The sequence below is a fragment of the Amblyomma mixtum genome, chromosome 8 (genome assembly GCF_055824585.1).
Source record: "Amblyomma mixtum isolate Tamu chromosome 8, ASM5582458v1, whole genome shotgun sequence".
In the NCBI taxonomy this organism is placed as follows: domain Eukaryota; kingdom Metazoa; phylum Arthropoda; class Arachnida; order Ixodida; family Ixodidae; genus Amblyomma; species Amblyomma mixtum.
Window position 1 is genome coordinate 84131359 of NC_143019.1, and position 9399 is coordinate 84140757.

The window sequence follows — 9399 nt, forward strand, 5'->3', positions numbered from 1 at the left end:
AAGGGGTTTGCTTCTAAGCTGTTTAGCGTGGCTCCCTGGTGCATCAAGCAGTCCAAACCTTGGGAGGATTCAGGAAGCAATGCCTTTTCTCTTTCGAGAGATCACGGCTGCTGAGGATGTATAATGAGCCATGCTGCAGGCCTGACAATCAAACCCTCTGGGCTGTATACTTTTGACGGGGGTGTACATATGAATAAAATAGGTATTTCTTACCACTTATGCGGGAGAATATCCCGTTCCTCTGCCACGGCTGTGACAACGTCGCAAAATAGAGGCACAGACCTCGTCATTGGGAACCAGGCACTGGTGCAGCACGTCGAGCATACGTATATCCATCTATTTCTCCGACCACAAAGCTTCCTTCATGACAATCAAGAATTATTAGTGGAGTGTTAGTTGAAGAAGGAATGTGTGTGACAAATAACAAGTTGTCTGTAATTGTACATGCATTCCTTGCTGGAATTCTTTGCCTCAATCTATCGAAAAACTTAAACAACTGATCAGCTGCGCAAAAATTTCGCATTAGGATGTAACGTAATCATCCGCATTTTTTTTCGTGAAACAGGTGAAACGAATGCGTATGATTCTCTTGCGGTAGTAGAAAGTGGCGCCGTAAACGGCCGACCGTCCTCGGCCATTTAATCGTCCACGTCCATGCAGTCAGCCACCGTAGTCTTAACGAGGCGTGTCATTTGCTGCTAACGAGAAGCGGGGAATATAGCCGGCGCAGTACATGACATCCTAGTTCCCTGCGGTTAAACGGATGTAAAAATTCAACAACCTTGCTCGAAGCGTGAAAAAAGATGTCACTAAGAAAGACGACCTGCATGCTTTGAAATCCTTTGAAGCCTCCACAAGGTGAGGATTGGTTCCGAATGCAGCGTTGCGTAGTGTGAGGAAGCCAACCTTCTTTTTATCGACGCCCTTGGTCGATGCCGACGTCCACGCCCTCTTTGTTTACAAAAATGACGCTCGTCCAAAAAAGTTGCAAAAAGGGGCAGAGTCGTGTACAGGTCCTGCCAATTGTATGGGCGGTAAACATTGCGGATAGAATTACGGAATTGCGCTCGTCCCGTAACCTGTCTTGTGTGTGTGTGTTTTGCGCAACTGCCAAGTCTGAAATTAGGATAACATGGGTAGTTTGAATGCGGAAGATTTTATTTTATTTCCTTTTTAGTTTTTGCTATTTGTCTATTTTCTCTTTCTTGCTAATGAGACACCTACTCAATAGAATACAGACGTAAGGGAAACCATAAAATAGGTTCCCCTTTGTCAGTGAACAGGCGACGCTTGTTTTTTTCGCTGTGGGTTGCATGCTCACCTGGCAGTATGAAAGTCCTGGGTTCAAATCCCTGCACCTATGGAAGAAACGTTTTGTAGCGTGAGCTACATTGGCCACAGTCTCGCCGTTTCGCGTGCTCTCTTGCACTACAATACTGCGCATGCGCAAGGAGCGAGTGACGTCACTGCGCACAGCTGCCGCGCCTCTTTGCGCGCGTTCGCCGACGCCTTGCTGCGCGCGCTCGCCGCTGCTGCCGTGGGCGCAGAGCCACGTTACGTCATTGTTCACGCTGCCTATATCCTGACATAACAGAGATAAGCCACTGTAATTTTTTTATACCACTGTCACATCATATGGGATTTTTGGAACCACTTTTGCGGTCAACGACGACGACGCTGGGTGCCGTTGCACATGAGTCATATAATGGTTTCGGAATAAAAAAATGGCATGGCCCGCCCAACCAAGTATGCCGAACCGCAATACAGGTGCAAAAGAAGTAAAGGAAGCCTCCCAGCCAGTCACGACTGCTTGCCCAGCTTTCCCTCCTGGACAGAGCTTGAAATCAATTATTCGACGCAACATAATCTCGTTGGCTCGTTTCTCCTCTCGCCACTTCACGACCCCTAAGCTACAAACCAATCGGCGACGCTCATACAAACTGCCGGTAGATGAGCACGTGACACAGCAGCAGCGACCAATGTCAGTCGGGAAAAAATAATCAGTAGTAAACCACTCGCCAGAAAGCTCGGCCGAACAGCCTGAGTGGAAGGTGCGGGTACTTCCGCAATTTGAAGTCTACACAAAACTCAGGTAGAGACGCCTTCGATAACGGAAAATAAAAAATTTGACAAGAGCTGACAAAGATAACACAAGCGTCAAGGCGAATTGTGATTTTCAGCAGCATTCTGAATTCTTATCGCTCTTGAATTTAAATTAGGCACTGTTGAGCACGTTTCCATTAAGAAAGTGCACTTGAGTTTTCCTTTCTGCAATGAAGAAAAATATAGTTAGCGTGTAGAGTTGCTGTTCGATTTCTTAGGCCTTTTTGGTAAGAAGAAAATTGACTAGACACGAACCAATCATATTCACGAAGCCGCCATTCACAAAGAAAGTTATTTGGCGGAAAACAGCAGATTTCCATAGTTTCTAAAACTTATTGACTTGTGCCGTAGATATCAGGCCGTCTTAGGCACAGGATTTCTTGGTGTCACTTAAGGGCTGCAGTCTCTAGTTGTCTTTTTTTGTGTATGGTTTTCTCTTCGTGACTTCCGTTTCGAACGGAAGATTTTGGGGCTAATGTAACAACGGTCACCAGCTTGTCTAGCGCAAAGAACACCAGTGATTACAGTGCGCGAGAGTCTCTTTGCCTATTTCGTGCCTACGGGAATAAGGTAAAAATCGCACTGGCATTCGCCTTCAAGTTTAACGCATAGCGTGTGTTGGGATTTATTATGGAGCAAAAAACGAGAAATGCTGACCGTTTCGAGCGGCGGTATCCAGAACTCAACTAGGCACGAATTACCAAGGTGAGCATTGTACAGTTTTTCGGCATGAGTTCTCGCGGTGTACATCATCGTTGTCATTAGCACTAGCCCCTTTCTTGGGCATTTCTAAGTAATTTCTTATCTATGCTGTCTCTTTAGCAATTTGAGCGGCAAATGGTGACCTGCGAGTTTGTGTTCAGGCAAAATTGTGAGGATATATCTTTCACTCTACCACCCATGCACCGTAGCAACGTCTGAACGAATCCAAAATTTTTATATCGGCGATACAAAAGAAGCAGCGTGCGCCACAATCCCTCGCGCATATTTACGCACAGCTCATAGCTGCGCGCTGTAAAAATCCTACGAAGATCCGTGCGCTAATATTTATGATGCGCCAGGTGATTTATCTTGCCTTCGTCCTCTTGCTTGCCTTATCACAGGGCAGAGCCAACATAACAACTTCGATGTTCTCAGTCTTGGCCGCGTCGAATGTGTCTCTGGCGAGGCACATCCTTATTTACCCTTCGTGGGCTGCACCAGCGATCTATTCTCAAGTTTTAGAGATGAATTTGCCGCTACTTTTTGTGCAGAATCACGTAAAGAAAGTCTTAGTTGAATTCAGGGGCTCATCTGATCTTGAATTTTTACAGCGGGAACAATTAGAAAGGGTCGTCTTTCTTCCGTGGTACTGGAACCATTCTACGCAGTTTAGGTCGCTGCTTCGTGCCATTGTAAAACGCATGCCACATACTCGCGTCTTCATATTTTCGAAGTCGCACGAGGAGACACTCCAGGAGCTTTCCGCCCTGCTCTGTCAAGTAACAAGCGTCACTGCTAGGGACATCAATGCTCCCTTGGACAGATACAAACATTGCGACGTAAGAGTTAACTTTCCGGTATCGAAGCTCTTTTCAGCGCAAAAGCGTGGAAGCGGATTTCCAAAAGGACGCAGCTATGTTGCTGCTGCCGTCCACATTGATCAAGATGTTGTTAACCAACCGTACGTGCTCGCCACGCTGGAAGCTTACAGGACGAAAAACAATTCCGTCCGTGTCATTGAAGACATCGCAGAAATCTGCGTGCTGAGAAAAACATGCGACTTCTCGCTGCGCCCGGAGCCAGCGCTCTTTCGAACGGCGCCACCGCTTTTCATGGAAGTTCAGTATCCTCCAAGCCAGCTGTGCCTCTTCAGCAGGCAGAGTAAGTCGTATCAAATATCAGCGATTGATTCGTGGCAGTCGTTAATTTCTCTCCTCCTCATTGTCTCACTTTCCAGTCTGCTGACTTTAGGGCTTCTCTGGTTGCGTGCACACCTTTTGTACCAAGACAAGGATTTTAGCGTTGCCATGGTAGCTTTATTTTTGCTCTCCATCTTTTTAGGCCGGAGTCCTCCGGAGAATCTGACGAGTGCTATTCCGTACCGTAGCACGATGTTTTTCGTGTGGATGATGGTCATGTTTTTCCTAGGCAACTACGTTCAAACGGCTATCATTGCAATAGAAAGTGCTCCGATGAGCAAGAGTGGCCCAAGAGACATGGAACAGCTCAGAAAGGATCTGGAAGAAGGCAGAGTTCAGATATGTGCTACACGCCATTGGAGGGGTATGCTTGCCAGTTACTTGGTTGAGGGCTCTCGGTTTCCGACAGGTAGCTTTTTGATTGCGGCATTGTCGCGTTGCAAAACAAGTTGCCTCGGCTACTGGCGAATGAGAACATGCTACGAAAAATCCTCGCAGGCCAGATACGTTGCCTTGTCGATATGCAGCGATAGCGAAGTATTGTCTGCTGCAAGATGGAACCTGGTGGCTGGAGAGCACAGCGGTCTCATTCATCAGGTGTCCTACATGCACAAGGCGAACCCACACAGGCGAGTACAACTTTTCTCTGCAGTGGGCTTTTCTTGATTTTTTTTTCAATATGCAGTATTTTTACGCTTCATTGTAAGTTTCCGTTCATCGTTTCAGCAATGTTTGATTAAACTCTTTTCATTCTTATCGCGTCAACGTTTTTCGAGTGATCGCACTTTAACAATTATACAGACCACCATCAAGAAGAAATGTGCCATCAAATATGCCCCTAAGGCATTGGAAGGCAGCGATACATTTTGCTCGCTCGCCGTCGCCCAAAACACGATACGGAAGCACTGTAATTCTCTGACCAACCACTTTCACCTGGTTACCATGAGACGCGAATATTCAAGCACATAGTTTCCATACGAACAAGGCTGAGCATGATGACATGCTAAGCTCGGAGGAGGCGAATGTCGACAGAACATTTCACAGAAATATAGGCGATGTATAATGCCAATTGCTTAGAAAATTGAGTCGATAAGAAAGCCCACTTACAACAAACCTGACGGTTGATCGGATTCCGTTTGTAATATCGGAGGTTCGTAATAAGTGTTATTTTCATGTTACAGCCAAACGCACAAAGATGGGCAATGTAAGTAGCTTATCCGCGTCTGCTTAAGAAAGTTGGACCATATTAAGGTTCCCTCCAGTGTACTGGTATGCTCCTCGCCGACAGAGTTGCTACCCACCGGTTCCTAAAAGCAGGATGTCACTAAATGCTTTTCGTTTGATTTGTTTTAGGAGCGTTTAAGGTCTTAAAGCGACTCGGGCCATGAAGGACGCCGTAGTGAAGGGCTCCGCAAATTTCGGCCGTATGTGATTTTTTAGCGTGCACTGACATCGGACAGTACACGGGCCTCTAGAATTTCGTCTTCATCGAAATTCGACCGCCGCTGCCGGGATCGAACCTTCGTCTTTCGGGTCAGCAGCCGAGCGCCATAACCACTGAGTCACCACGGCGGCATAAACAATTGCGGTCTAGGCTTCCACGCCAACTTGTGGTCGGCCTCTTTGACTTCGTCTTCATTATACGTTCCAATAGGAGAGCGTTCGTAAGTCGCGTAGTAATATTTTCATGAGTGTATAACTATCCGATCCCAGTGTCATCATCCGCACTAACGAAGTTATACCAGGCGACATCAGGACGGGCGAGCTGAGCATCTACGACGTGTTGCCACATATGCACATGCGTCCTTTAACATGTGTTCTCGAGAGAGAGATAGAGAGAGAGAGAGAGAGGAGAAAAACTGCAGGGGCTTACGGCGTAAGCGCGATCCTCTGCAGCAAATTATCGCTACACTGCAAACTCAAATAAGCCCAAATAGGAGTATAAATAGCTTGTGTCCGCTTTTAAACTCCTTACTGAAAATTGCGCAATCGACTTTAAGTAGTAAAAATGAGGAAATCCTCCTTTTTTACCGCTGTCGCGAAATGGAGGAGTAAAATAAAGTATTCACATGATTTTACTACTTTTCCAAGCAGGAGCATATCGGCTTCAATACTCCTTCAGACCCTTTATGCACTCCTTAGTGTCTGCACGCCGCCTAGTGGCAGCTGCCGGTTCGCTGCACTTGCAGGTGACGACGCCTGCTCGCTCGTCGCTGCCTGCTCGCTTCTGCTTTTTCTGCTTCAAGCCCGTTTGTCATGTTACAAGACACCGGATCGTCGCAGCCTTGCGCAGCAGTGTGCTCTGCACAGACAGTTCCTGTGAAGTCTCCAGTGTGTTCGGAGAACGCTTGGTGTTGCATCGCCTACGACGGCAGTCCGCGAGAGGCTTAGCCAGCCTAGCTCAGTCGAACCAACATGGCGGTGTGTGACGCGTCGACCTGCCCGCAGCCGCCAGCTTGCCGCCCGCTCCTTTTCGCGCGCTTGTCGGGACATAAGAGACTGGACATCATCGACCTTAGCAGCAAGATGCTGCAATGAACGTCTCACTCAAGCCAGCAATATGTGCAGAAGCAGCGGCTGGTCGTTCATTGTCTACGCAGCATACAAATGTTGGCTGCTGCCGTTTCGCCGCGCCGACATGGCGGTGTGTGTGTGACGCATCAGTTTTCTCGACACCGACGGCCCCTCGTTCTTTCGCTGTATTACAGCAAGAATACAAAAGACCGGATTATCATCGTCGTGTATAGCGGTAAGCAGTATTAAACTCTCCTTTGATGCCACATACGCGCATGCACTTAACGCCGCTCCCTTTTCAGTGTGCGAAGGCTTGCTGTGAACTCCGGGTGCACGGAGACGAAAGGCTTCATCGTCGTCCGGAGGAGTCAGCTCACACAGAGGTCATTAAGTAAGCATCTAGAAATTTGTTGTTGCATGCGGCTGAAAAAGAGTGTGGCACTGCAGTCGTGGCTGTTTACGTTAATATGTACGACTGGAAGTAGGGTCACTTCTTCTACGGACCAAATTTTCTCCATGCGTTCTCGCCCCATGAATATGGAAAAGCTGTACAGGCAATGAGCAGGTGAAAATGCACAGCCTTGGGGTCCGGAAATTTTTGTCACGTTATTACGAACAGTGCTGAGAACAAAACATTGCCTGCCCTAATGTGTTGCTTCCTTTCCTGTGTTTTAAGAGGGCCTTGTTATGCAAAGAATGCAAGCGATTTTTTTCTTTTCAGTCATAGCACAGGACATGGCGAAGCCTTAGCGCTCAAGCAGATTGCCTAAATTGTTACATTTTTTGAGTTGGTGGCGTCTTACCGTAGCAGCGATTGTCGGCAGCGGACATGAGGTGGCAACCATACTGAGCGTTGCCTTTCTGGATCGTTAGGCGTATAGTTCCAAAATGTGGTATCTTGTAAGCTTTGAAAAATGTGAAAAGAAGTTGCCTCTTCGCGTGCAGTTTCCGAACACATTCCATTATGTGAAACTCGTGGAGGCAAGCGTTCCGGTTCGAACTGCTGATCCCGGGAAGGTAGCGAAAGAAAAAAAAAATAAAGCATACGCTAGAATACAAGAGTCCCTGCTCGAGCTGGACATAGTACATTGGCGAAACCAAGCACTTCCCCGAAAAATTGAAGCAGCACAAAGCGGATGTCAAACAAATGAATAAGGAACGAAGCGCGGGTTGACAAGACTGACTTCAAGGGAACTCTTGTGCTGGACACTGAGCCGCACCCGCGCAGGACGCTCTTACTTGAGTCACGGCACATTCAGCAGACGCAAGGAAATGTTATACTCTCCCTAGAAACCCTATCCCCCTCTTGCATCAACTGTCTACGAGCAGTGACCCGGCGGATGACTAATCGAAGGCTTAAAAAACGCGTTGTGACTCGCTCCCAGTCGCACCTGGTAAGAACCAAGAAGGTTCCGTCGTGTTTTTTTTCCCGCTTTTTTTTTTGGTTGGCGTTCTTTCCTACTTAACTTCCTTTCCCAGCCAGATAGACCTGTGTAGAATGTTTTCTTTTGAATCCTGGCAACGAATGTGAGGGCAAAGCATAACAGAAGACAGGTGGCGGCGGAAGGGTGGGTCTGGTGGTAGCTTTCTATTCCTAACAGTGCCTGCTACGTTAGTCACCCTTGCCCTGCCTTTGACCTGTACCACGCTTTGCGCTTTGTATCAAACGGCCGTGCCTTTACACAGAATGACGACGCCCTCAAAATGCACGGCTGCGGGTTCTCCCATCAAGGGAATAGCGCTTTGCATACACGCAGTGGAAGCTCACATGCACTCTTTTGTTTGCATGTTCTGATTTCAATAATTGGTCCTGATATGGTGCCTGGAATGTGTGGGGAACCTTCTGACAAGTGAAAAAGAAAATTATATCGCAATGCTTCTTGCAGTGCCGGAACGCAGACAAAGGCAGCGCGAATGCGCAAGTGCCTCAGTAAGACCATTTTATTTTTTTAGTTTTATTCTTTACGGGAAAAATGTTCCCCATCGACGCTGCTTCCCATTCGCCGTATTGCCTTAACGTTTACGAAAGCGGCTCTCTGGAATTTTTGATTCCCTGAAAAACGCGTTTAGCCGCTGTCATGCGACAGGGTACAGATATGTATTATAGCTAGTTGATTACCTACTATGTTCTACTAGCTAATCTTTTGTCACGAGAAACGTTTAAACTTCAACAACATCTACTTTATTGAAAAGTGCACTCTGAACTGCTTTGGGAACTTGACTTCTACACTTGAAGCACATCATACTTCAAGCTTAGAGGTGTAATTCCTCTGATGCACTTTTTTTCTAATCTTTCTTTCAGAAGGAGCCTCCTTTGACGTCGTGCCTTTTAACCAGCGATAGCATGACATGCCCGTATGTTGACAGCAAAGCATTTCAAGGTTCCCTCCTTGCTTTCTAGTGTGGCATCTCTATTTTTATTCTTTGGGATATTTCAACTCTGCAGCCAAAGACAGTGCGGGTTAAGGCACTCTTCTTTTCTACAGGGGCCAAGACATTGGTTCTCTGTAACCATCGAAAGCAAGCTGCCGAACACTTGGTTCAAATGTTTTGTACACAATAAATTATTGCTTGAAATAAATCACTGCAATTTCATCGATGCATTTATCCTGGGAAGGCTTTAAAATGAGCCTTCCATAGGAATACTTCATTTCAAATGGGCTTCCTCATCAAGTGAAATAATAAACTCGTCTGGGCATCATGAATGTTACCTTATAGTAAGAGAAATTGCTAAAAAAATTTCCTGTCAAAACTACTTAACAGGAAAAGGCACGTACTCCTGAAATGTACTATAAAAGTAGCTGCAAAGGAGTATATAATACTTCTGTTAATTGCCATGCTAACTCCTTTGTGATCGCAAATTTACTCCTAAATAAACTCC

General features: G+C 46.6%; 1 long non-coding RNA gene across 1 annotated transcript; it reads left to right on the plus strand.

The window, feature by feature from the left end:
* The first annotated feature begins 6070 nt into the window (after positions 1-6070).
* LOC149333255 (uncharacterized) lies at positions 6071-8968 on the plus strand. Its single transcript, XR_016284930.1, has 3 exons — positions 6071-6753; positions 6821-6909; positions 8821-8968. It is a non-coding gene; the product is annotated as an uncharacterized LOC149333255 (long non-coding RNA).
* The last annotated feature ends 431 nt before the right edge of the window (positions 8969-9399 follow it).